This window comes from Podarcis pityusensis (genome assembly GCF_964106645.2).
Source record: "Podarcis pityusensis genome assembly, chromosome: 1".
Lineage (NCBI taxonomy): Eukaryota > Metazoa > Chordata > Lepidosauria > Squamata > Lacertidae > Podarcis > Podarcis pityusensis.
The window spans coordinates 77,189,102-77,215,686 of record NC_138028.1 but is presented as its reverse complement, the minus strand read 5'-3'; the positions used below and the strand labels follow the sequence as shown (position 1 = coordinate 77,215,686).

Genomic DNA, 26,585 nt, shown 5'->3' with positions numbered 1-26,585 from the left:
CTCTAAATTGAGGATAGGTACCCAACAAGGAGGCACAAGTGGTCCAGTCACTCTTCTGTTCATTAACTTGCTCCAACAATTCCAATAAAACATAGAGTGCTACTCTATCCAGCATGTAAATGAATGTGGTGTGTTGGGTTCAGAAACTACATTTTTCTCTGTATCTTTTGCTTTCACTACTTGGTGGAATGTATTATATTCTCTACAACTTTGCATTAGTATTTGCACGCATATTTATATTCCACCATCTTCCAAGGAGCTCAGGGTGATATTTGTGATCCTCTCCGCAGAATAAATTTGTGAGGTAGTTTAGTCAGAGAGATAGTGACTGGTCCAGTGAATCTCTTGACTGAGTGGAGATTTGAACTTGGGTCACCCCAGTCTTACTCCAACACGCTTAACCACGACACCACAGTTGCTCTGTAAGAGTTCAGCCTAAAGTATAAAATTGTAGCCTCAAGCACTATGCCAATAGATTTACCAAAAGTAGTAGTTCTAACAAATTATATATGCTACATGAATCACCAGAAGATATAGACCACAGCTGCAAGGAATACTGCCTATCAGAAACTGAACAGCATGTACACACAGTAAGAAAAGAGAAAAATCACCTCATTTTCGTCTTCGTTCATGTAGTGTATATAGAAGTACTGGAAATATGCAGCGTTTGATTCATTTTAATTTAGTCACCCCAAAGGAAAATCTCTCTAAGACTGGATATTTTACTTTTTTCTCTACTCACTTCTTTTGATCGCTTATAAACCTTCCTTTGAAGCTTTGCAGGTTTCAACTGATTAAGCAATCCCTAGGAAAAGGATTGCCTCAGTTTAGCATCTTTTCTTTAATGCTATTCTTACAATTGTGTCTCGGAGCTGGTTGACATACGTGTGTGTGCAAACTGTGTTCATGCATGTATTCACACATACATACGCAGTATAATACTTGCAAGCTCTAATACAGCAGTCAAGGTACACACAGATTAATGTATGTTGACTTCACAATAAGGTATTTGTGGCTGGTAGAGGGGGTGGAACCAAACAGGACAGAGTAATAACTAGGATATGAGAAAGGAGTCATCAAAGATCTGTCACATCATATCACTTCCACACTTTTCAAAAGAGTCAGAGCATGAATTCAGGTGCAAATCACCTTTTGTTGACACGTCAAGTGACGAGAAATCAAGCTATGTATTTGCATGTGTGAAGTGGCACCAGCTTCTGATCCTGCCATAATTAATGCTGGATGATCTTCAAAAGTTAAGTTTCTGTTGGAGTGAATCACTATTTTATATATCTCTTGTAAGTGGTGTCCCTACGGTTTTTCTGCTTCGTTTTTATTTAACAAGACCCATAATTGTTTACAGTACATTCCCAGCAATCAGAGAAGGCATACATATATATGCTTTAAAAAACTAAGTATGAAACATTCCATTAGCATTCAATTTAATATAGCTAAAATCATATCAGATACCATTTCAGCCCCCCCCATCACTTAACCCCAGCCACCAGACTAAACAGAAATGTCTTGCAACACTCTGAAAATGAGTTTCACAACTGGAAATGGTAACTATAATAATAATGAGAAACTCTAATCAAATACTTTGGGTTTGTGTATAATAATGAATTTGACAGCTCTTGCATTACGGAGTCTATTATTTCCTTTCCCATTTATTATTAGAAATAATTATGTTTCTTTTCCTTATATAATCTTAAATTATTGTTTATGATTTAGAAAATTCTCAGGGGGTAGACTCAGCAACACAATCCTTTTCTGTCACATCATTCTCAGATCAACCCCTTTTCTTGTTTTAATCATTGTACTTCAGTTTCTGCCGCTGAGATCTTGATTTATGGGAAGTTTTTTATTTATTTATTTGCTACTGTGATTCAGTGAACTATGTAATGATAGTTCATATTTAATCTCCTAGAATAAATCCTGCATTTATTTCTGTAAGAGTACATGTTTTTCTCTAAAGGTTACACGAAGACGCATTGCTATAAAAGACCCAACAGCATCTGGTAATAATGTAGAATTAGAACTCCTGGAGTTGACGTGCAGCCAATATTAATTAATTAATTAATTAATTTTTAAGATCTGTACCCTGCCTTTAAAATACAAACATATTACACATGTTGCTTACATTGATTAAAATTGTAATATAAATATATAACGATACTATCAGCAATAAACAAATCACTCAAGACAAGGTCTGTTATCTTTAGTATTTCTGATCCATCTTAAAAAATTAAGTGTCATGCACACCTTTGGGAAATAAACCTTAGATGTAGGAGGGTTCTGCACTGCTCACCCATTCATCACTTTTGCCTTTAAAATTGGATCCCCACTTTCCTCTTTCTGTGCAAGTAAAGCAGCTGTAGTTTGGACCTAATGTCACCTGTGACAAGTCAGACCTCCTAATGTTGGAGTTTTGGTGGTGTATTACAGGCGGCATGAAACTTAAGGCTGCCATTCCCAGCCTGGTTAGGAGGACAAGCAGCTGCTTGGCATACCTAGCAGCTGCTGGAGGAAAGGTCCTGAGGTGCCTGTTGCTAGTGTCATCTGTGAGAAAATGAACTCTTTCCACCAGGGGTGCCGTCTGGGGGTGGGGGTGGGGGTGGGGGAAGCCCCCCAGTATTTTCAAGAAGGGGGCTGCCCCCCAAATTCTGTGCTGATCTTCAAAAGGACATGCCAGGACGAAGATGCTTGGCCCTGCCACCTCCTTTTGAGAATCACCAGGGATGCAGCAGTGCTGTTCTTATTTTAATGATTTTTATATTGCTGGCAATTATGACAAAGAAGCAGCTTTTTGATAGGCAGGCAGCTCAAGTAAAAGATTCCAAAACAGTATGTAATCCTTTTAATTTCCAGATCTATGTTTGGGCCTACACTACTTGACATTTTCCTTTTAATAACTGTAATAATGTGAATGATTGAATAATAGAGGCTTGATGGCACTGCCAATCTAATCATCTTACTTTGCTGTTACAGTACAATAATGACTTTGCACTGGGTTACTCTGTGCAACATTGACTGAATATTGCAGATGACAATTTAGCATTTATATTGATTTCCCTCCCAAGAAACATGATTTAATGCTGCGCAGCAAAGTCATTTCAAGCAGGAACTATGAATGAACCTAGTATTAAGAAGTGATACAAACCGGCAGTGGTCTTATAGAATTTCTTGATAAGAAATTGACTGTTCAGAATGAACACATCTCTGTATTAGAATAATAATCAGTTCATTTTTAAGCAGAGCATGTGGCAAATTCTTAAAACACATCTGAATTTGTAGTTCAAAAAAGGGATCAGCTGAATATCCAGGCAACCTATTCTTATAGAATAAATAATTCCATTGAGTAAGTGGGGTTCATCAAACATATCTGTAAATGAGGGGGACGTTCACAATGGAGGTTCTACCATTAGGCAGAGTGAGGCAGCAACCTCAGGCAGCAGGTGCATGGGAGGTGGGAGAACAGTAATGAGCTGTTGGACAACAGTTGTGTTGCTCGAATGGTGGAGCATATTGACGTACAACATCTCTAATGTTGAAGATTCATCTGCAAGTCCAGTCACCCGTGTGGGGTGTGGGAGCCATCTTGTCCTTTGCTTCCTGCAGCAAGATATTTTGGGCCAACCCTGGTTCCCAAAGAGAAAATGTTACAGCAGCTATGATGCCCAGGGCCAAGGTTATTACAATGCTGCTTGACTAAATGGTTGTAAAAACGGAGTCATGGTAATAGGAATGCTTGAGAAACTAGGTCTTTGAAGACTCTGATAAAAACTTGTCTGATTTGTACCTTCCAGACTGCTGTGCAGATCAGAACTGGTTAACCACTGGCTTTCACATTTCCTGAATAATATTCCTACCTCAGTACATTTAAACAATGAGAGAAAGTACATTTAGAAATGTGAGAGAAAATATTTTTTGAATTGCATATTTTATGAGAAAACACATTTAAGAAGAGTATTTAAATATGTATTTTAATGTGACTGGGGAAATGTGCATATTAATGTGGAAAAGGGATGGCACAGACAGGAGCACATGCAAAAGTAAAATACTGACCATGAATAGCCTTATTTTCCCCTGCCTCTGAATGCAGTAATGTCTGTCCTTGGTACAAGTATCTGAGTTTCCTCTCAGCTTCAGAAGGACACAATTAACTGGTGCAACAGAAAATATATTTGGTTCCTCCTGAACAGAAACTGAAAACTGCATTTTCCATTGGTTCTTTCTTGTTTTCAGACATCATCTGAAAAGAGAAGGTCATGCTACTGGAAAAATGCTTTCTCCAATAAACAAGGGGAGGAGGGGGAGGAGTTCAAGGGATTATAACTTCACATGGGGGAGTGGAGGTGGCATAGAGTACAGCCAGTTCCAAAGTATGCTTTTTAAAGACTGTGTGTTTCAGAGACTGACAAATTAAACTCAATTTACAGCATATAAAGCAGTTAAAACTGGGAAACATTGTTGAAGGTTATCCTGAATATTATTGTTCCAGAAATTTGTAAAGACTATATTCCAACATTATTTTCTGTTTGATTTCTGAAACGATTCTTGTGGAACATGTTAACATTGCTGAATGAGCAATATCCAATATCCCTTTAAGCCAGTCTGCAGTGGATAGTGTTTGTATTCAATGCAGTCTTTCCATTCATAGAAAGCTCTTTGATTCAGCAAAGAGTTCCACTAACAGAAGGGTGAGGGAGGTGATTCTGGCTTCACCTCCTCCCTGTGCTGTCCCCTGCACATAATTGAATCTGATCCAGAGGCTTGGGGCCTCCCCTGCAATATCATGGCAGTTGCAGGGGAAAGGTAGGATATATGCAAATCACCTCCCCCCCTCCATTAGTTTACAAAGCTTCTGCCAGATGAGAACATTAGAACATTTTTACTCTTTACCCCCCCCCCCCAAAAAAAACCCCTCATAACAACACCCGGCCTAAGTGGTAGAGGAGAAGCCTTTCTAAAAGTACAGAATTCAGCCAGATATAATTCATTTCATGGAATAACATCCAATTTTCTCAGCCGCACATCACTTGTGTGATGGCGCAATCCCTTTTTCTCTGCCTCCTCCTGCAGTTCTCTCTTCCTTCCCTTGGCCCAACCCACTTCTATTGCATTGGTGAATTGATACCATTGGATTTCATCCACTGAAATACATAATTATTCGAACATGGCAGCTGTCTCAGTAAATTAGTATTTCAATATGGGGGCACCTCATTACCTATGTTATTCTCATGGGGATTAATTTAAGGATGAACTCAGCCACTGAACCTCTTTTGAATGCCAGGGAGGTGTTCAGTGTTACAGAGATAATGAGTCAGTCACCAGTGACAAATGCTTTTTCCTCACTTATTGAGCCCACCCACAACTGAACCATCTAGATCAAATGGTGTGAGTTCTAGACAGAAAACACTGCAGTCTCTCCTCACAGTGCCCTAAACATGCTACGTGGGAAACATCACTGGCACTAGTTTCCAAAAATAATGTTTTATGCCTCCTGGGGTTAAGGCTACCAACAAAACACCCACCAAATTGCTCCGTCTTGGCTGGTCCCTTGAGTAAACCGTTGAGAAATGTTTCAAACTGCCAATAAGATAGTATCTCTGGTTGTTTCAATGGTTGCACTAAAAGGTAGTTAAACTTGGTAATTTGTAATGGGATGTGACCTTCCTTGGCACTTTTTCAGCAGCTGCTGTAATATATAATTAATTAGATTCATTAAAAAAACCTGACTGTTGCTAATGTGCCTGGGACTAAAGTTTCCCTTTTTTGCTGTGATTGTGGAATGCAACTAGAGCTGAACCAGAACAGTTTTTTTGCCCTTTCATTAGAACCTGCCTTCCAATTCCCAAATAGGTGATGAATGGCGCAATCCAAAGCATGTTTACTCAGAAGCGAGTTCCTCCTGAGTTTAATGGGACTTACCCTCTACTTAGTAACTCTGTTTGGGATTGCAGCCTAAACATGAGGTCATTGCTTGGCTGCACTTAACAAAAACTTCCTTAATGGTTGCTAAAAACTTTAGGTCCCACCCCCTTGAAAAATGACATACACCATTATGCCAGTATTTTTTAAAAGAAAGGGAATCATTTCAAGTTTCCATGCACAGCTGCTCTTAAGATGAGATAGGAAGAATACCTTAGCTGAGGAGCTTTTTACTGCACTATTACTCGACTCTGGAGTCTTAACTAGTCTCTCTGCATAAACCCAGGGAAATCTATGATCATAGAATCATAGAACTGTAGAATTGGAAGGGACCCCAAGGGCTATCTAGTTCATTGCAACCCCTTGCAGTGCAGGAATCTCAACTAAAGCATCCATGACAGATGGCCATCCAACTTCAGCTTTAAAACTTCCAAGGAAGGAGAGTCCAAAACCTCCCAAGGGAGTACGTCCCAACTCTTGGACAGCTCTTACCATCAGAAAGTTATTGCTGAAGCTTAGTCGGAATCTCCCTTCTTGTAGCTTGAAGCTATTGGTTCAGGCCCTACCCTCCAGAGCAAGACAGAAGAGACTTGCTCCATGTGACAACCCTTAAGATATTTGAAGGTTGTTATTGTATCTCTTCTCAGTCTCCTCTTTCCCAGACCCAACTCCTTCAACCGTTCCTGATTGCTTAATAGCCAGGGGTAGCCTATGTGGTGCTCCCTAGATGTTGATGGACTCCCAACTCCCATCACCTCCCAGCCGGCATGGCAAGTGGTCAGAAAGATCAGAGTGGGAGTCCAGTAACATCTGGAGGACACCAGGTTGGCTTGCTCAGTTGGGTTCCTTTTCATTGGCCAAGGAGACCACCTCACTGCTCTCAGCAGTAGCCATTGATAGATTGATTGCATACAATCCCTGCTTAAAGACATTCAAGCTTGTCACCATTGCCACATCCTGCAGCAGCAAGCGCTATCCCACCTTTCCTTCAAAGAGCTCAAGGTGGCATACACAGTTCTCTTCCTCCCCATTTCATCTTCACAACAACCCTGTGAGGTAGGTTAGATGGAGAGACTGTGACTGGCCCAAGGTTATCCAGTGAGTTTCATGGCTGAAGAAGGACTTGAACCCTGGTCTTCTATTGCATTGTAGGAATAAGTACACCTTTAATACCTAGAGGAATTTGCTGAAATTGTTAACAGATCCATGAAAGACCCTTGGAAATTTAAAAAAAAAAAATGGGAAGAAGAGTTTTGTTTTCAGAGCCCAACTCAACTTCTCTATGCCCAGGCAGGAATATTTTGTGTTTGGTGGGATCACAAATATTTTTTGAACTCTGCTGGCTCAATCTCTAGCACGGGTCAGCAACCTTTTTCAGCCGTGGGCCAGTCCACTGTCCCTCAGACCATGTGGTGGGCCGGGATATATTTTTTGGGGGGAAATGAACAAATTCCTATGCCCCACAAATAACCCAGAGATGCATTTTAAATAAAAGCACACATTCTACTCATGTAAAAACACCAGGTAGGCCCCACAAATAACCTAGCGATGCATTTTAAATAAAAGGACACATTCTACTCATGTAAAAACACCAGGCAGGCCCCACAAATAACCCAGAGATGCATTTTAAATAAAAGGACACATTCTACTCATGTCAAAACATTCTGATTCCTGGACTGTCCGTGGGCCGGATTGAGAAGGCGATTGGGCCGCATCCGGCCCACGGGCCTTAGGTTGCCTACCCCTGCTCTAGCAAGAGCCAGGGCAGATAGGACGGTGTTTGGAAGGCAACAACAGGAGGGATATGGTTCAGTGGAGACCTACGGCCCTCCTTTGAAAGAAAAATCATAGGCTGCCTTTAGAAATAATGGGATCTGACTGGCTCAGTCTTCCTGCTGGGAACTTGTATTTCACGCTGAAGAGGTTTGTGCTATTAGTGGTGTGAAGTATGGAAAAGATGCATAGCCGGCTTTTGGGAGCTGGCATCTCCTCTTCACTCAGCTGTGAGAAACACATAATGTCATTTTCCTCCCTGAAATCAGCATTTAAATGTTTCATTAGGAACAGTCAAGCCTTGTCATGTGCTCAGTTGCTCCTTGCAGTCCCTGTCCTCTCCCTAGCCACTTCTCCTTGATTGCTTGTCACTGCTAAAGACATATTCGGCCTCAAACAGAGTTGGGTGGGTGTGGGGACGTGGAGTGAAATTACACAGGGGGTCTCTGTAGGGCAAAAGAACAAGGACTTCTTTCCAGGAACGTAAACTGGATAGAAAGTGGTTTCATGTCCTGCTGGGCAGTGGTGTGTGTAGACAATGTAGAACAAAATTGGGGCTCCCTCGACAAGTTGTAGCCATGCAGTTAAAGGGGCAGCAGGGCTTCAAGGCTGGCCTCACTTCCAAGGACATGCAGCCTTCTCTGGCGCCACCACCAGCATCCTATGCATTAGGCTGGGATGTCCGCAAGGGAAAATCCTTTGCACATAAGTTGGCTTTGCTGGGAGCTGGAACACTGTGCGACCAGGGTTACAGCTCTGAGGAATTGTATATGTATAGACTTTTCCCTGCAGCATCCAAGCTTAACACATGGATGCAGGGGCAGGAAAAGCCATGCAGCTCTGAGGGTGTGACTAGTGGCACAGCCACACGGCTCCTTTAGTCATGTGAAGTCTTTCATGCACATAACATATGTGAAGGGAACTAAGGAGAGAACATGATTAGAATGCAAGCCAGGACTGAGCCAGATGTGGCATGTGAAATGTGTGATCCATGCTGATCGAAAAAAATGGCCAGAAGGAAAGAGTTCATCAGTGCTTTCCTCCCCAGTGCTGCTCTAATCAAATTTGCAGCTCACAACAGCTACAATTTAGGAGTGTATTTTTGGTGTTGGTTTTTGTTTTGTTTTGTTTACCATTGAGATAGATCTCATATATTACCTGTATCAAGTCTACTTGGGCCCTCAGTCTCATTTACTTAGGCAAGGAAAAGGTTTCTCTTGCCCCAGAGCACAATATGAGGTTATGTGAACACTTCCAAATGCATCTGCCTGGAAATAGCCTGCTCATTCAACATTTATTCATCCTAATTTTCATCACAGTGGGAAATAACCATCTCACGATCAGGATTTCCGCACTTGAATTGTATGGAACTTTGATCTTTCAAGAATCAGCTAATTATTTTCATTTTGAGAAAAGGAGGTTATCTTCACGGTGTGGAAGCTACTCGCAGTGCACCTCCTTTCCATACCATTCCAGTAATACCAAAATACTTCAGCCATGTATGAGGAATTCAACCTAGCTCTATGGCAATCATTTCCTCACTGCAAGCATTTCAGCTTGCTAGATGGAAAGATCCCCTCTCTCCTCCCCCCCATGTGCTTTTCTGGAGAGTCTCCCAAACCCCACCCAAGCCAATTGTAGGGGGTGCATGGAGGAAGGGGAGAGGGGAAAGCCCCACTGTGGAAGGAGAAGTCTTTGTGCAAGGCTTCCATGACAGGACTAGACCGGGACAATGTATCAATACATCGTCCAGGACCAGTTTGGGGGACAGAGCATGGTGGCACTTTCACCTGGCAGTATATTATGGGTGGGGCTTGCCTGCCGCTGGCTTCTTCCCTTACTTCTCTGCCGTCTTCTGCTGGCGGCAGAGGGAGCTGAGACGGATTCACCCTAGCCACTCTGGGCGGCTTCCAGCATATACAAAAACATAATAAAACATTAAACATTAAAAACTTCCCAATACGTGGCTGCCTTCAGATGTCATCTAAAGGTTGTACAGTTACTTATCTCCTTGACATCTGACGGGAGGGCGTTCCACAGTGTGGGTGCCCCTACTGAGAAGGCCCTCTGCCTGGTTCCCTGTAACCTCACTTCTCACAGCGAGGGAACTGCCAAAAGGCCCTTGGTCCTGGATCTCAGTGTCCGGGCTGAATGACCGGGGTGGAGACACTCCTTCATGTATACAGGGCTGAGGCCATTTAGAGCTTTAAAGGTCAGCTCCAACACTTTGAATTGTGCTCAGAAACATACTGGGAGTGTAAAGCCTGTAAATGGTGCAGCACACACATGGATATAATTTTTATACTGTCATTTAATGCTTTGTGGATCTGGAACACATTCACCTTCAGAAGCCCTCAATACCTGGTAGTGAGCAGTAATGCAGTTTTTACAAGAGTATGAGTAATGACACAAGCTTGCAGTATAACTTGCTAGCGGTGATAATAAAGGCAACTCGTGAGCCCTGCCAATTTCAAGCTCTTGTATTTTCTTCTGCAATGGACAAGAAAAAATGTTCTTATTTCCTTTTTCATGCATATTGTTATCTGCTCTGGGCTGCCATGATAGGATGTCTAAGCATGAAAAGACAGTGGATAAAATCCCGACTTTGCTGGGTTCAGTATTGAACTACACAATGCAAGATTTATGGGAAACAAGGAAATGGGACCTCTGTACCAAGTTCACCCTCCTGCTTTAAAATATGTTCTCCTCCCCCTTTATCTTATCCCAATATCACAAACTTCTGTTTATTATCTCAAGGGCAGGGAAAATACTTCTGTATAATAAGATTAGAATCACTGAGTAAGTGGTACATATTGCACATTATGGATTGGGAAGGAGATTATCCAGTGCACATCTCCATTTTTGGTGGTGGACCTACGTTGTAATGCAGGGATAGGCAATGCACTCCCCTCCAGATGTTGCTGGACCACAACTCCCATAGTCTCAAACTATTGGCTGTGTTGACTGGGACTGATGTCGCCCGCAATATCTGGCAGGCACCATATTGGCTATCCCTGTTGTAAAGTACAGTTTTTGTCCTGAGTAGCCAAGCTAACTTTTCCCCCCCTCTTAGAGGAGAGTTAGAGTCTTCTCCCTCCACTCTACAGTTCTTCCAAATTGTGGCTACTTTTAGAAGTAGACCATTTCATTGGGAGATCTAATACATGAATGACATCAATTTTGGCCCTTTGAGCCAAGATTTCAACTCCTAGAGAAGGATGAATGGCCAAGGGAAAAGCAAGTAAGTAATGAGTCATGACAGTACTCATCAGCCACAGGTTAATTAGAGAATATAGAAGCTCTGGCAATTATTAATTCAAATTGGAACCTACCTGACGTTTAATGCCTTATGTTAATTAATCATTGCTATCAAGGAAATTGCCACTTACTGAATTTAACTGTCTTTTCACCTCTTCTTTATTTTTATTCTTTTGCAGTTCAGGTATGATGGTGATGTGCCTGTATCAAGATAAAAAATCATTTCATTCTTCCAAAGAATTCAGAGCCCACATCTTGTAGATTGTATTGGGAGCATATGCACCATGCAATCTCCCGGGGACTCTGATCCTATCTTGTTTTCTTCTATCCTCGCTACCAAGCACAAGTAACTTATCACAGTTCAATATACAGTTGTCACAGAAACAGTCCCTTTGCAGTATGAATGTTGTATTATAGCTTGCAAATATTTTGCAGACAATGGAAAGGAAAGTGCCAGTGGGTGAAGTGTGTGCTTATCTTGCTCTATATGCAGTTATGAGTGGGTAGGAAGAGCATTCTGTCCTGGAAGGGCATTCCAGACTATGTACATGAAACATTTTCTTCTTGAAACGTGTGACTTTCATAGCAGACCAATTGATTTCACATAGTAATGACGGGTGTAGCCAACCTTGTAATTCCATGGAAGGTGGTGGGAGACCATTATCTTGCCCTGCAAAACCTAAGGGCCTACAGCTGGCAAAGCATAGTGACTAGGAGTGTGAGTTGCGAGTCAGGAAATCCCCAGTTCAAATCTCATGGCAGCCACAATCTTTACGAAGTGGGTTTATTTCAACTAGTTCAGCCATAAAAATCCTGATTGCTAAGGAAGGGCTGTAAAATCATGAACTTGTAAAATCATGAACTTCCCACTTTGTCGGGACTCTCCCCCAGCCTAAAATTTGGTTAACAGATTTTAACCATAATGCATGTGTATTTATTTATTTTTTAAAAAACAATGTTTTAAACTGCTGTGAAACCTAGCAAGATGAAGGCACTATGATTCCCATGTATGAGAAATGGGTCAACTGCCTGCACTGGACAGGGCTGCACTCCCCTTGAAGGAACAGCTTTGCGGTTTGGAGGTGCTTGTGAATCCAGCTTTGTCAGTGGAGGCTAACATAGCCTTTGTGGCTAGAACTGCTTTTTTTCCAGCTGCGACCAGTAGTACAACTCTGACTGTTCTGGACCAGGGAAGCTTGGCACTAGTTCATGACAGGATTACTGCAGTATGCTCTGTGTCGGGCTTCTGGTTCAAATCTCACCTCACCCATGAACTTGCAGGGTAAGCTAAGCATAGCCACTATCTCGTAACCTTCGGCTGCTGCAATAGTTATCTCATGGTTCACATATACATAGTGTGGCCCTATTTCTAGGTTGAGAAGGAGATGAGCTAGAAGGCAGGCCAGATAAATTTGGGAGCTGATGTGCCTTTCAAAGCCTTGTAGAAGCCTCTTACACACATCTAACGTGCTTCTCCATTATTTCATTACACACTACTAAAGGTTGCTGTGCATTATGAACATTAGCACCATTTCCCCCCCTTCCAGGAGTACCATAATGCGCATCTCCTGTGCTTGACACACATCTTTTATGCTGGAGATGTTGCCCTCTGAGAGGCAAAAGAATTTGGTTCTTTTTTCTCTCCAGCTGTCCATCTGACACTTGATGCATTATTAACTCAGAGCTTACCTGCTCTTCTGCCTTTATCTACTGACAGCATCAGTTTTTCTGGTTTCATGGTTGATGGGCTCTAACTAAAAATTAGTTTTGGATACAGATGTCTTCTGTAATGCAAACCTACCTTGATTCCATTCATCTGTGGGAGTAATTGGCCACTTACAATTCTAACTTCTTCTAATTCCCTCCTCATCTTGGCCATCCTAACAACAGAAAGGCAGTTGATTGATGTACCTGTCTATCAGTCTTGGAGCAGACTTTGAGTGGGCCATGGGCAAGGGGAAACTGGGAAGGAGGCTATTTAGCATCCCTCTCCCACACCTTTTATTGTGGGGACACTGATTATGCTCTGCTGCTGAAGTTCTTTCTCTTCCTCCTCATTTCCTGGACTGTCATATCTGTTTCTTTCACTATTATGTGATAAACTTTGCAGCAGATACAATAATAAAGAGCTAGATGGTTTTCCTAATCTGGCTCCTTTTTGCACAAACCATGTTCTGGGGGCTTCAAACAGGGTCCAAGGAGTGACAAACGTTGGGCAGCAGTAGGGCTGTGTGTAAGAGCCCATTGGTAAAGCATGGGGGAGGGGGGACCTTTGGCCCTCCTGATGTTGCTGAACTACAACTCCTATAGTCCCTGGCTGTTTGCCATACTTTCTGTTCAGGGCAAGTCACGTAACCTGTGCCTCACTCTCTCAGAGAGTGTATGGCACCCAAATACGTGGCTTCTAATGAAGCACTTTTTGAGGGGCAACAGTGCAGAGCAAGAGCGTGGCACCCAAAATAGCCACCAAGATCTCGCACAAGAAATTGGGATGTCTCAATTTTGGAACTTGGGAAGGTATGTGCTCCTGCAGGCCTGGCATCTGCACCCAACATGCCTATGCACCTTGGCAGAGCCCAGTGAGGTTGCTGCCTTGCTTGCTGGGCCCCTGCTACCAATTGTCACCCCCATGGATCCCTCTATCAGCTGGAAGGAACCCAAGGTGCTGCTTGCTCCAGTCAGAGGTGGGCAGTGCTTTGTGGGATATAAATATGTTGTCTGTCTGGCTCCAGCTGAAGCTGTGCAGTCACTCAGATCCCACCAGATTAATGTTGCAAGTAGCTGGTTTCATTTTCACTGCCTGGCAAAGGCTGGTAGTTGCTGCAGGACTGCATCTACCAGTGGGGGTGGGAAGCGACAGGAAAGTGACAGCAGGGGATGTGCTGGGGGTGGGACCCATAAGTGGAGGTATATGGAACACGCTCCCAAATTTGCTGCCAGCCCTGCACTGTATCTGAAATTCTGGAGAGCTGATGTCAGTCAGCACAGATGATACTGAGCTCTATAGACCAATGGTGCAACTCAGTACAAAGGCAGCTCCCTATGTTTCTAACTTGGGTTTGCAGCTACCCATTCTCTGTGTTCTCTTTTGTGAACTCTTTCTGTGACAAGTAGAAAATAAGGTTATCCATTTCTCTGTGTAAAGGCAACAAAACTGTGTGCTTGAATGAACTTTAGTGGGTGGCCTTCATTTTCAAAACTGTGTTTGAGCAGGGTGGGGAGGATTTCTTGGTGGCAGCAATGAACAACAGCAAATATGCTGTCGGGGGGGGGGGGGGACCATTTCCAACAACCCAATGAAAGACAGAGCGTAGTGTCATAGTTTTTGTATACCACATCCACCCTGTAAATTGAAATTGCCAATAAGTGGCTTATAATGACCAATAGGGACCAGTGGCCTATTGCTCAACTCTATTTGTAATTCTTTCATATAATTTGAATGGCCAGCCACGATGATACTGTCTCTGCAGAAGGCTTCTTGGTATTCTGCTTGTTTTGCTCACTTGCAGAGTTGTGGCTGGAGTGTCCGCAGTTTGCTGTGTTAAAGGTTGCAACCCCAGCCCTGCTTTATGAAGAAACCGATGCATAATGAGGATGCATGCAAAGAGCACTTTGAAATATTGTAATGAACAAGGAAGCTCTTGCATGCGTGGCTCGAGCGGCTGAATCAACCTGCCGACCTTTACCTCACCCTTGTCGAATTATGATAATGAATGCAAAGATCATGTGATGTTTGACCTGTGTTGTACAGCTCATTTGTTCGTGGAATGAGCTGCTCTCTGCTGAAGGATTCTGCAGGAGTATAAGCGTGTCTAAAACTAATTGTGTGAAAAGAAATGTTTATTTTTATGAGAAACAGACTTTAGAGTTTTGTCTTCAGCCTCTTTAGCTAGAATGTCAGGGAAGCACAAGTTAAGCAATTTGCTGTGCAAAGAGGAAGCATTAGCAATGTATTTGATTAATAAGATGTCCTTTTTTATTCGACTCTTTAAACATTACCCAGGAAAGGCACTTGATCTTCCCATAACTGATTCTGTAGTAACCAAAGAAGCCCTAGAATACATTTTTGGGGTTGAGTATTCCCCCCCCCCGGTGCAAGGCTGCTTGCTAGTGACTAGCAGACGTTCCCCTCCCATCTTGATTTGAAACGGGACCATTTAATTCCCTTGCAGGCAGCCATCTGGGTGGCAACCATGAGTGGCCAGAGTAAGGGATGTGACGCTTACACCTGTAGGCTACCTTCCAGCCACATAGAAACCAGAAGTTTCTTCTACATACACACACATCATCACATTTCAAGGACACATTCCAGTCAGGCAAAGCATTTAAAGAGGCACGGAACAGGACTTGTGGCCCAGGCGGAGTCCTGAGGGCAATTGGAGAGGCCTGAAGGGCTGCATTTGGTCCTCAGGCCTGCAGTTCCCCACCCCTGCCCTAAATCTATCAGATTTGAAAGTGATACCATTAAAAAATGGACCAGCTGTAATGGGGTATATGGCACATTGGGAGTGTGGCAGGTTTTGGAGCCCTCTCCTCCACCTACCAAGCACGTTCCCTGCTACCTTCTTGCCTTTCCAAAGTTACTGGGATGGCTGTTACTTGCAGGGCTTCTCAGTTTAAGCCCTAGATGCTGTTGGGAGCATGCAGTGGCAGCCAGGGCCACCACGAACCACAAGATGTGCCCCATCCACAGTCCCTGAGGCTTCAGTTTTAAAGTCTTGTTACTAGAAACTGCTAAGTTTGAGAAGTGGAAGGGAATGGTGAAGACAGAGGCTATCAAATTCTGGAGGGTTTATAGGTCCCAGTTCATGGGCAGACCAATGAAATCCACTCTCTCAACCCCTCATTTTTGGATTCCACCCTATCATACTGTCTGCTTGGGGTTTTTAATGTTTTTGTGTGTGTGTGTTCAGGTTGGTTGATCTGCTTTTGGTTAGCAGGCTAATGTTAACACAGCTTTTATTATTACTATAAAAGGGTGAACAGCCCCCTTACCGGAATAGGCAGTTATCAGTCTGACACAATATTCCAGCTTTGACAACAGCTGTAGGATACAGGGATTAGCAACCCGGCTCCCATAGGCATCAGGTTGGTGGCTCTTGTGTATTTTCCCATTTTTATTTTTATTTGAATGGAAACTTGTCTTGGGTGTGTGTGTGAAATGACAGATGTGGAGAGATTTTTTTCACTCATGGAGGGGCTTTTCTGGATGTGTTGGGCAAAGCTCATGTACACTCCCTGCCTCCCTTCCTCTCTCTGATGGAAAGAGATGCACTTGGGCAGATATATACGTGCCATCTCTGTATGTGCAGTCTGTGAAAGAGAGTGAGAAATGCACTTTGGCAGGGAGAGAAGTGTGTTTGGCTATGCACATGTACTGCGTATGAGTGTATGTGTGGGAAAGAGATGTGTGTCTGTAGTGTGTATATGTGTGTTGAGTGTGCATGTGCTGTGTGTGCAAGTGAGAGGGAATGTGGTATGGCCAACTTTGTATATTTTCCCTGATACTGGGGATTACTCCCTGTTATTGGACAAGCAACAGCATCTCTCTCTGTGTGTGCATATTTGTGAAATCCACAGGACCAGTAGGACATAGGTGGCTTTTCATGTGGTTCTCCGGTGCAGGGATGGGGGTGAAGCATCAATGCTTGTACTGCCTCTAATTTTGTGTTATGCCATGCTCCAATGACAGTCATTCTTTGGTGACTGGTGCCCGCAACACTTTCTCAAGATTAGAAATGCGCTCACAGGTCCAAAAAGATTGCCAACCCCTGACTTGTAGCATCTGTGGGCTGATTTCATACCCACATGCATATCACTTGATGTTTCATTACTTGCACTTAAAGATGTGAACTTCCTTTATTGAAAAATACTGCTTTTGGGTTATTGTTGACAAGAGAGCTCTATGTGTTGATCTGTGGTGGCTGTTCTGTACATGTTTATCATCATTTGGTGTTGCATTCATTCCATGATGAGTATGCATTCAATAACTTAACTACTAGGCAAAACAGGAGGAATGGTATGACTTTTGACACACTGTATCTGTTAATCAGACTCTCAGCATCCCTCCCACTCACAAGTATGAGGTAACAGCCATGGACATCATCTTCTAATGATAGCCAGAATGACAAATAGTGACAATAATGACTGTTAATGGCAACAATTACTTTTTCATTGACTTCTTGACTGCAGCTTGTTCTCCCCCATCAATTAGTTCACCATTTTAAATTGTTACACATGTTTGTTTTCCATTTCATTAAGTTCCTGCTTTTGTTGTGGTGAGAGTGTCTAAATATATTGCAGCTTATATGAAAATGACCACTTCCAAATGCTGCCGGAATTGTTTTGCTATCTGTGTTGTGAACTGTAAACTGGATTATTGATGCTCTCTGGTGTAATTTGTATTGCTGTGCATTTGGTTATGGTTTGTAAACCTTTACTGTTTTTAAAGAATTTTGTTAAAGCTCATGGCTAAGTAATGTATCGACTTCAGTTGGGATTAGCCTTGGCTTTTAAAAAAGTGCTTCCATTGTAAGGAAAGTTGGTTAGCCATGTTTCCAACATTACAGAAGGCCGTACACTATTAGAAAAACTGTCAGAGGACACCTCTGTTTAATGGTCTGTCCCATCCAAGTCTAGTTTAAAGATAAGGAGAGCAAAATGGGACCTTTTAAGTTGCCCATTGCCGCACTAAAACATTATAGCATTTTTTCCCCCCAAAAGTTGCATTCATACATATAAATGAGCATATGCAAATTTCATTCAGATCTGTGCCTTCTTTTTTGGCAGTGTGTAAGTGGCCATTCTTTCCTTTTCGGCTTCTGTAAATCTGCAGCTGCAAGCAGTCAGTGGTGCTGAGAAATGGCTTTTTGGTAAGGTCTAGGCTAGAGAAAATAGCATTGAATATAAAATTTGTCTTTAGGGATTTTTTTTAAAAAAATGATTTTTATTATTTCAATTGGTCTGGAAAAATGCACATCAAAATTCCAGACAATTGTTCAGGAACCCATTTATTTTAATCAATACGAGGGATTTCCCCACAGGCAGAAATAAATATTAAAACTTGATTTATTGCCTTTTGTGTCATAATGAAAATCTGATGCTAATTTTTGTTCTCCCCCCAAAAAAACTTTTGTAGAAGTGAAGAGGCCTACAGATATGGAAAAGGCTGGAGTATGTGTGTATGTTAAATTAAGTCTGAGTATCATAAATGCAAGGACAGGGAGAAACAATGCAAGAAGCAGCAGCAGATAAAAGGAAAAAAGGAGGCAGGGATAATAGTAGTAGTAGTAGTACTAGTGGGTTTGCATTACAGAAGACATCTGTATCCAAAACTAATTTTTAGTTAGAGCCCATCAACCATGAAACCAGAAAAACTGATGCTGTCAGTAGATAAAGGCAGTAGTAGTGGAAGAAGCAGAGGGCCAATGAAGTTGCCTATCACCAGTTATCACTTGGGATGCAAACCAAGCTGGTATTGGTTTAAAATTTGCACATATAAATTAGCATATGCAAATTGAATGCAAACCAGTGACCTTTTCTTGCTAATGTATTTCCTTTTTTAACGTGATGTGTTAGTGGCCACCCTACAGTTAGGTAAGGAGAACTCAGTACAGTGGTACCTTGGGTTACAGATGCTTCAGGTTACAGACTCCGCTAACCCAGAAATAGTGCCTCGGGTTAAGAACTTTGCTTCAGGATGAGAACAGAAATCGTGCTCCGGCGGCACAGCAGCAGCAGGAGGCCCCATTAGCTAAAGTGGCGCTTTAGGTTAAGAACAGTTTCAGGTTAAGAATGGACCTCCGGAACAAATTAAGTACTTAACCCGAGGTACCACTGTAGTTTCATATGCAATTTCTGCTGTTTTGAGGGTACAGTATTTACGGTACTCGCCTTGCTAGCATGATTAGAAAAAGATCAGATTAGTTTCCATTTGGAGAGAGTCATTCCCACTCTCATGTACTGCTGTTTTTAATTACTTCAAGATTGTATAATATTTAAAGTACTATTTTGTTCTTATTGATGTAAGCCACTTAGAGTAACTTCTTTTGGAAAAGCGATATAAAACTTCTTTTTTTAAGAATCAACCGATACAAATAAGTACATTGAAGTTTGTCCTTTTGGTGAAATGAGTGCAAAGTCTGGGCTTCCTAGATTAAGAGAGTACTGGTGGGCCACATACAACACAGGCTGTTCGTTGCCTGTATCGTCTCTTGAATTTTTCAGTTGAAATATCTGGATTTGTTTTATTTTGAACCTATAAAAGAAGATAGTTCTTTCATCTCACTTTAAAAGATGGAAATATCAATTTTTTGAAGGAACATGTAATAAACCTGTACAGCAGGAAGAACATTTAATGTACTCTTATTAATCTTGATAGCTCATTCTGCAGGTGTGAAGCTTTTTTTGGCAAGTGTGCTTTCTCGGTCACAATCGCTTTAATGAAAAAATGACTTTTCAACAAAGTAAGAAGAACTAAGTGCCTAAACTCTGAAAATCAATAGCAAATCTCGAATCCCATCAGCAAACACGCAAGGGTCTTCTGTTGCTCAAATCCCTTTTATTTTCACCTTTAATGAGGTAGAAAGTTTTTCATTTGACATACTGTGCCCTGGCCTTTTCACAATAATTGACCCGGACCACTGGGCCATGCCTTAATAAATCTCTTGTTTAAGAAAATGGGAGAGAGTGTGACAGAGAGAAATTTATTTGTTCTATAACTTGTTAAATTTGATTCCCTTGTTGGAATTTCATGGTTCTCTTTTGCATTTTTGCTTTGCCTGAACTGGATTTCCAATATAGCATGAAGAGTATAATCAAAGTAGTGTGTGAGTGTCTAATATGTCACTAGGTTTTTATTCTCTCAAGTGATTGGGTATTTACAATATACTTAGAAGCCTGAAATCCAGAATGCAAAACTAGGAGGCATTCACATTTTTTGACTTCATATCCGCATTACCAATTATAGCCTTAGGGTTGTAAACAGCAAAGTTGTCCCATTTGTGCAAGGACTTCCGTTTGTGCAACAGAACTTTCCTTCCCTCTCCTCTGCCCTTGCACCCCCATAATTTGTTCTGGGAGCTCAATCCTCCAGAGCAGACTGGGAAGCAGGTAGGGAGAAGAGAAGGAGGACAAGTTCTGTTGCACAAGCAGAAGTTCTTGAGCAAACAGGGCAGCTTCCCTGATTACAAGCCTCAGTCTCCGCTTCTGGTGTGTATTCCCAAAATTCAGTTTGTATAGTACAGATCTGATGCTGATGAAACAATACAAACCAAGTAGAAAAATAGGTTCACCTGGGACTCTACATCTTGTGACATAGAAGGAAGGCAAAGGAAAACAGCAGCTCTCATAAGTGGTCATAGATATTCAGAAAGAACAAAGATATGCCAGCCACAGCAATCTGAAGTACCTGCTACATGGAAGAGAGATTATGGATTGCAATTACCATATCATTTCTTCTTTTTTAATTAAATGTAAGACATAGTTTCAGGATGTGCCACCTTTTATTGTCTGAATCCTCTGCTCTTGCAATTGCCATCAGCAGCCATATTCTTCTCATCAGGTGTAGGTGTAAAATTTGGCACACACAAGGATATTGGGTAGTGTGACTGGACCCAATCATATGTAGAAGGAGAGTTAAATAGAGATCAGATCAAACTCCATTTCTGTCAACATATGAGGGAATTTGTTTCCTCTTTATTCTTGTATTGAATGTGGACTGGAAAAGATCTTGCTATGCTTTCATGAGCTGCCTGTTTGACACCCTCAGCTGCAAAGAAACTGACAATGGATTGGAAGGTTTATGATTCCATCCTGCAATATGACAAATGGACAATGAGATACTTTCATCATTAAAATAATGCTGTAAATAAAAACAACAGCAAAAATCTAAATTTGATTATGTAGATAAATAATAAAATTAATAATAATAAATACTAGTTTTGAACCAGCTGTAGCAGCCATTTTGGAACATATAGCACAAGGCAGAGAACAGAGGCTTGCTGCTACTGCTTGTTCTAGTTTCGACAACTGTGCTGCTGCAGCTTGGTTGTTCTTGCTCTAAAATGATCTGCATCCCGAAGCGAACGTAACCCGTGTCCACATGTCTGCGCATGCGCGGGTCACGGTTCGTCGCTTCCACGCATGCGCGTGACGTCCTTTTGAGCGTCTACGCATGCGCGCATGGCAAAACCCGGAAGTAGCGTGCTCCATTACTTCCGGGTCGCCACAGAGCGCAACACGAAAATATTCATCCCGAAGTGTATTTATCCCGAGGTATGACTATATAAAGTGCTTGCTTGCTGTTTGCCTCTTCTGAGGTGATAATTCAGCCAATGAGTTGTGTTAGACCTAAAACATCAATTCCCCCACAATTATGCATTTTGGTGCAGTGTTACAGCATGATTGGCCCTAAGTATGCAAGCTGCAGAGCTGTTTTCAGCACTGGTTCCTTGGCATCTGCAGCTGATAACTTGGCGATGAATCCATTTGAAGGTGCCAACATCATTGGACGAGATAGAATAGTTTTTAGGTAAAGTAACACACCCTAGTGTAGATCTTTCTGTTTCAAAGGCTAAATATCACATTGCCCTTTTGCAGAAATCTATCATTTCGTTTTCTGTCAGTTCTTTGTTCCCAGAGATATCAGCTGTTGGTCTGAAAGACTGAAGGTCTCACAGAGGACACAGGCAGGCTGTCTTGAATGAAAAGATGGTATTCTGACCTAAGCATGCTTTTCACATTGAACTTAAGAAGATTGCGCTAGAGAGAAAGGCAATGTAAGAAGAAAAAAAATGTAACCATTTACAGAACAATTTCAAGTTCCCTTCTTTCCTTTTCAAATTAAAGTAGGGGTTTTCTGTTTGTTGTTTGTTTTACATTCTGTTATTAGGGAAGCTGCATTATACCGAGTCAGACCATTGGTCTACCTAGGTCAGTATTGATGAGCAGTGGTTCTCCAGGGTTTCCGGCAGGAATCTTTCCCAGCCATAGTTGGAGATGCTCTACCAGTGACCTACAGCCTTTCCTCATATTATTTATCTCCCTGGTAAATCAGCTTTCCCCTACCTTAAGGTTTTATATTTGCTAATCATTGGGTGTCAAGTTATCTGAGCCTACACAAAGTGCCTATGTGCTGAGAATGTAAGGATGTTTCCATTAATTTCTTTTAAAAATCCTTTATTTGCTTTCAGCTCTATATTCTCACTACACCTATTTTGATATAGTAACAGAGTAATTCAGATTTAACAGACAGAGCCACATGTAGTATATTAGAGGGTACATGCTGCTACCTGGGAAATGTTTTAGGCTACATGTAGGAGAATGTAATGACATGGATTTCCTTTGTGTATGGCTCTGGTAGCTACTTATCCTCAAGTAGGTCAATGCTGCTGCCTTGAATGTGCCTCATAAGGGTCAATGTATAATATATGGTTGCCACTTCTTTGTGGATGGATCCAGTGTTACACTGGCATGATTCGTCTGAATGAATAAGTGAATCGCTTGCCAGCATTATACTCTGATGTCTTGTAAACTGCTGGCTCTTGTGATTATCGATGTCCTTCCAGAGGGTTTTCACGACCCCATTTCATAAAACTTTGAAAGTGTATATGAGAGAAGATGCTGCCTTTGCTTTTGCTGTGAGCTACACATGGAATTTTGCAGTCCCTGGCTCACCCTGGTCTTTGGTCGAAAAGACGGCGTTCCCTCTTTCATGCATGGGGAAATTGGTAGCATATATCTCACCCATTTGGTTATTTATTTATTTATTTATTTATGCTGCTCCCAGGACTTGAAAATATATCCCAGAACTTGCCACAGAAAGTGTCATGCTGCCTGAACTGCTCCAGCTTCATGAACAAGAAACAGCTTGGGACTTGGCTTTGAATTTCACTCTTTGTGAAAACACAGCAGGGGGAAAAATTGCACTCAAGAGCAAACCCTTCCTGTAATGAGGCCACACTAGCACTGTGCAATGTGTACTTTAAGGCATGTAATTTGGAAAAGTCTCAAAATGAACCTAAGCCTACCATATTTCCAATTTAACACTGCAAATGTTGCATAGCTTAGGTTTATATAGGTTTTCTGTTAGTCCCCTGGAAGTTATTCACTGGCATTTTTATTCTGCTCTGGAAAGAACCTTGTCAGCTTATCAACTGTTTTGTAAGGCTTCAGAGGTCCTTAGGTACTTAGAAAACCTGTACAAGTTGTGCTTGAGATAGGGAAAAAGAGTTCCATATATGGAGTTCTCACAGCATGCATTCACAGAATAACACAAAAATGGTGTAGCCTGTGGCTCTTTGTATTTCTCTTGAGTGGTCTGTTAAGCCTTCTTACTCTTGGCTTTTTGTGGGGGAGAATGAGTTAAAAAATAACAGATGGGGTGAGTTTTAACCTGCAAAATAAAATTAAAAGCTGAATATAAAAATATTTTTATGTATAAACAACTCACTCACTCCCCCCCCCCCCCACAATCAATCAATCAATCAATCAGTCAGTCAGTCAATACCAGGAGCAGTACAGAACACAGATAACTAAAGTCTTTGATGTGTCAGAGGTATTGATAGAGGTAGTTTAAGATACCCAAATCTCTCCCAGGCAGAGGAGTTTGTTTGTTGGGACCAGACGTAATATGTAATGAAGTCCCACCATATGACATAAAGATGTTGTGCATTTTCTGCACCAGTAAAACTTTTAAATCAAGAGTAATATTTTTTTCTGAAATGGGTATTGTCCTCATGTTCTTACACCAGAGCATGATTTGCAAGTTCTTTCAGTCTCCCCAATTTTATGTGATTGAAATATGAGCTACGTTATGTCACTAAATCATTTGGGCATGGAGACCTGCATGTCCATCCCATCAATTCAACAGAGTAAGTTCGGGAGACATAATAATAATAATAATCAGGTTTTCATATTTTAGACATTTCTTTATAGATTTCAGACCAAAATTTGGAGATCATTGGGCATTCTCACCATAGGTGGTACAGAAGGTGCCTTTCTTGAAACAAACGTGAAAATAATTTACCAGAGTTATTTTTTAAAAGATCAGTGAGTCAAAAAAATTGTTGAATTCAAGTTTATACCACACACATTTAGGAAGTCTTTTATTGGCAACGTTGTTTAAAATGTAGCTATTTTGCCCCAGATCCTTGCTCCTTCTTAGTGGTTGGTTTTAGCATAGTTCTGTGTTTGGATGCTGTGGCCTCTCACTTTGCATTCTGTATACTTGGGATGCAGCTGAACAGGGAATGAGGGCCAGGTTCTCTGTGTATTGCTTCTGGCTTCTGTCCAATTGGAAGTGCCTTCTGGTGATTATTACATCGCTGAATAATGGCATTTAGCCTGTGTGGAAGGGAAAGGAGGCAGTTTTATAGGCCTTGGCTGCAGTGAAGGCTGTGCCTCTGCATATTAGACAAGTCATTAACATGTCCTGAGCTAGATTTTGCCCTTTGTAGTAAATATATTGTACGTGAATATTTTAACAAACTGACATGTTGGAAAATGAATGTGTAGCGGCAGCGTTGTTCACATGAATGCAAAAGGGCTGTTGTTGCCTCGGGTGGGAACTGCCTGGGCTCTAACAATCCTGAGAAGTGATATGAAGGATTATGGGGAATGGTAATCAATGTAGCAACAGGCAGCATACGATTATGGAGGGAAAGTTGGGATGGGGGAGAAAGAGAGAGAAGCCTAGCACTGTTTCAGCAGGGCCAGCCCTACTGTTCGACAAGAGTGTGGCGGCTACCTCAGGCAGCAAATTTGGGGTGTCATTAAAGGGAAGCAATGGTTAGATACTAAATTTGGTACTGATGTATTTTTAGTGCCTTGGAGAGGGAGAGGTGCTTTGCTTCAGTTGCCAAAATAAACGAACTGCCCTTGGAAACTGTGTATGTTGAGTAAGGGGGCAGCAAGGAATGTCATTTCCTGTTTTGCCTTGGGGTGTGTAATGTTTTGGGCCAGAGTTGTGTTCAACACAGGCCATTTTAACAAAAGTATTGCTTGAAGGATGTGGGAGACAATGGAAGCTCTCGGGCCTTGACTTGATCGTTTTAATCAAGAAGATCTACTTAAACAAAAACTTAACTCTTCTTGACCAAAAGAAGAATAAAAACGGGAGAAGTCCCAAAGTTAGCAAAGGAATCTGAAAACATGACCCCGATGGCGACTTGAAGAATCTCTTGTTTGTTGACTGTTGAGATTTAGAGAGGGACGACTGCAGTTTAAGGTACACTCTATCAAAGAGGAGGAGGAGCCTTTAAACACAAACACAAACACACACACACACACACACACCACAACAAATTGATGTCATAGTGTAGTTAGACTTCTGGATTTAATGGTTTTAGAGGGGGTCTTTAGATGTGTTACTTCGAAATGTAGTAAGTCAGCCCATCTACATTTGGGGGCCCTCCTGCTCATTCTGGTGAATGGGGTCCTAGGTTTTGATATTTTTCACTAGTGACTTCATCAAGCTGTGTCCAGGATTTTGTGATATAAATTCCTATGTGCTTAATATAATGTGGGCAGAGCAGTTGATATTCTTAACAAAATGTGACTACATGATGGTGGCACAGATGTCCCTCTTTTGAAAATTGTAATCTGTAGCTCCCAAGTGGACAGGAAGTGTCAGAAACTTTTCAGAGCAAAAAGAAAGAGTGGATATTTTATTAACAAGCGAACAGTTGGCACTTCTGCTTCTGAAACAACAATTTATTTCTAGTGGACAAGATGTCCTTCTTTGTGTGAGACAATCTGATTTTTAAAGAAAGGGAAATGTTTTACTGCTCCACAGACAGTATTTTTGTTGCACCTGAGGAGGCATGAACAGTTTACCTTCATACTGAGTGCTTTATTATACAGAACTTCGAGGATTCCTGCAATCTAGTCCTGGAGATGTAATTTATAAAGTTGCGAACTTAAAGCTCAAGGGCTTGTTTTCAGATGTAGGACTATTGGTGGGTGTCATCTGGAAGCTGCTAGCACATGTCCTTCGTGTATCTCTTGCCTTTTCATTAGCACTAATATTGATTAGAGGCAATGCAGGCCTTAAGAGTAAATAGGTGCTTTGTGAGCTTTGCTAACTGTGGCTTGTATATATAAACAAAAATCCTGATCTCTCACTTGGGAAGTAATTTTGTTCACTTAGGTTGACTCTGAAAGTGAATTAATTAAATTGGAAAACACTTTTACCAAAGACCATGTACCACCATGAGTGACAAACTGCACCATTAGACATAACAAGGATTCTGAAGCATCATTTAACTTGAACACCAAGTAGGCAGATAAATAGCCTTTGTGGAAGTTCTGCTGCTTCTCTTACATTAGTGAGATAGATACTTGCCAGTTTGAAAAAAAGCCTGTCCCCTTTTCATAGTAAGCCATTCCTGCTGTCTCGTGCCATCTCAGCAATAAAAAGAAACATACCAGCAAATGGAACCCCCTAAATGCCAGCTATTCATTATGTGCAGCACCTCATAAAAGAAATCCCATCAGATTGTGATGCAGCCCAGGACATATTTTCATACAGTTTGGTTTTCAAGTTAAAATATGCATGTTCAGTGCATGAGAACCTTTAGGGAAGCATTTAACCAAATTCTATGCAAACTGAATGGGCTTTTGCT

At 41.6% G+C, this 26,585-nt stretch overlaps 1 protein-coding gene across 9 annotated transcripts in view; it reads left to right on the top strand.

The window, feature by feature from the left end:
* TSPAN4 (tetraspanin 4) overlaps positions 1 to 26,585 on the top strand; it is a 525,920-nt gene that overhangs the window by 343,918 nt on the left and 155,417 nt on the right. The gene's annotated exons all lie outside the window — the stretch shown is intronic.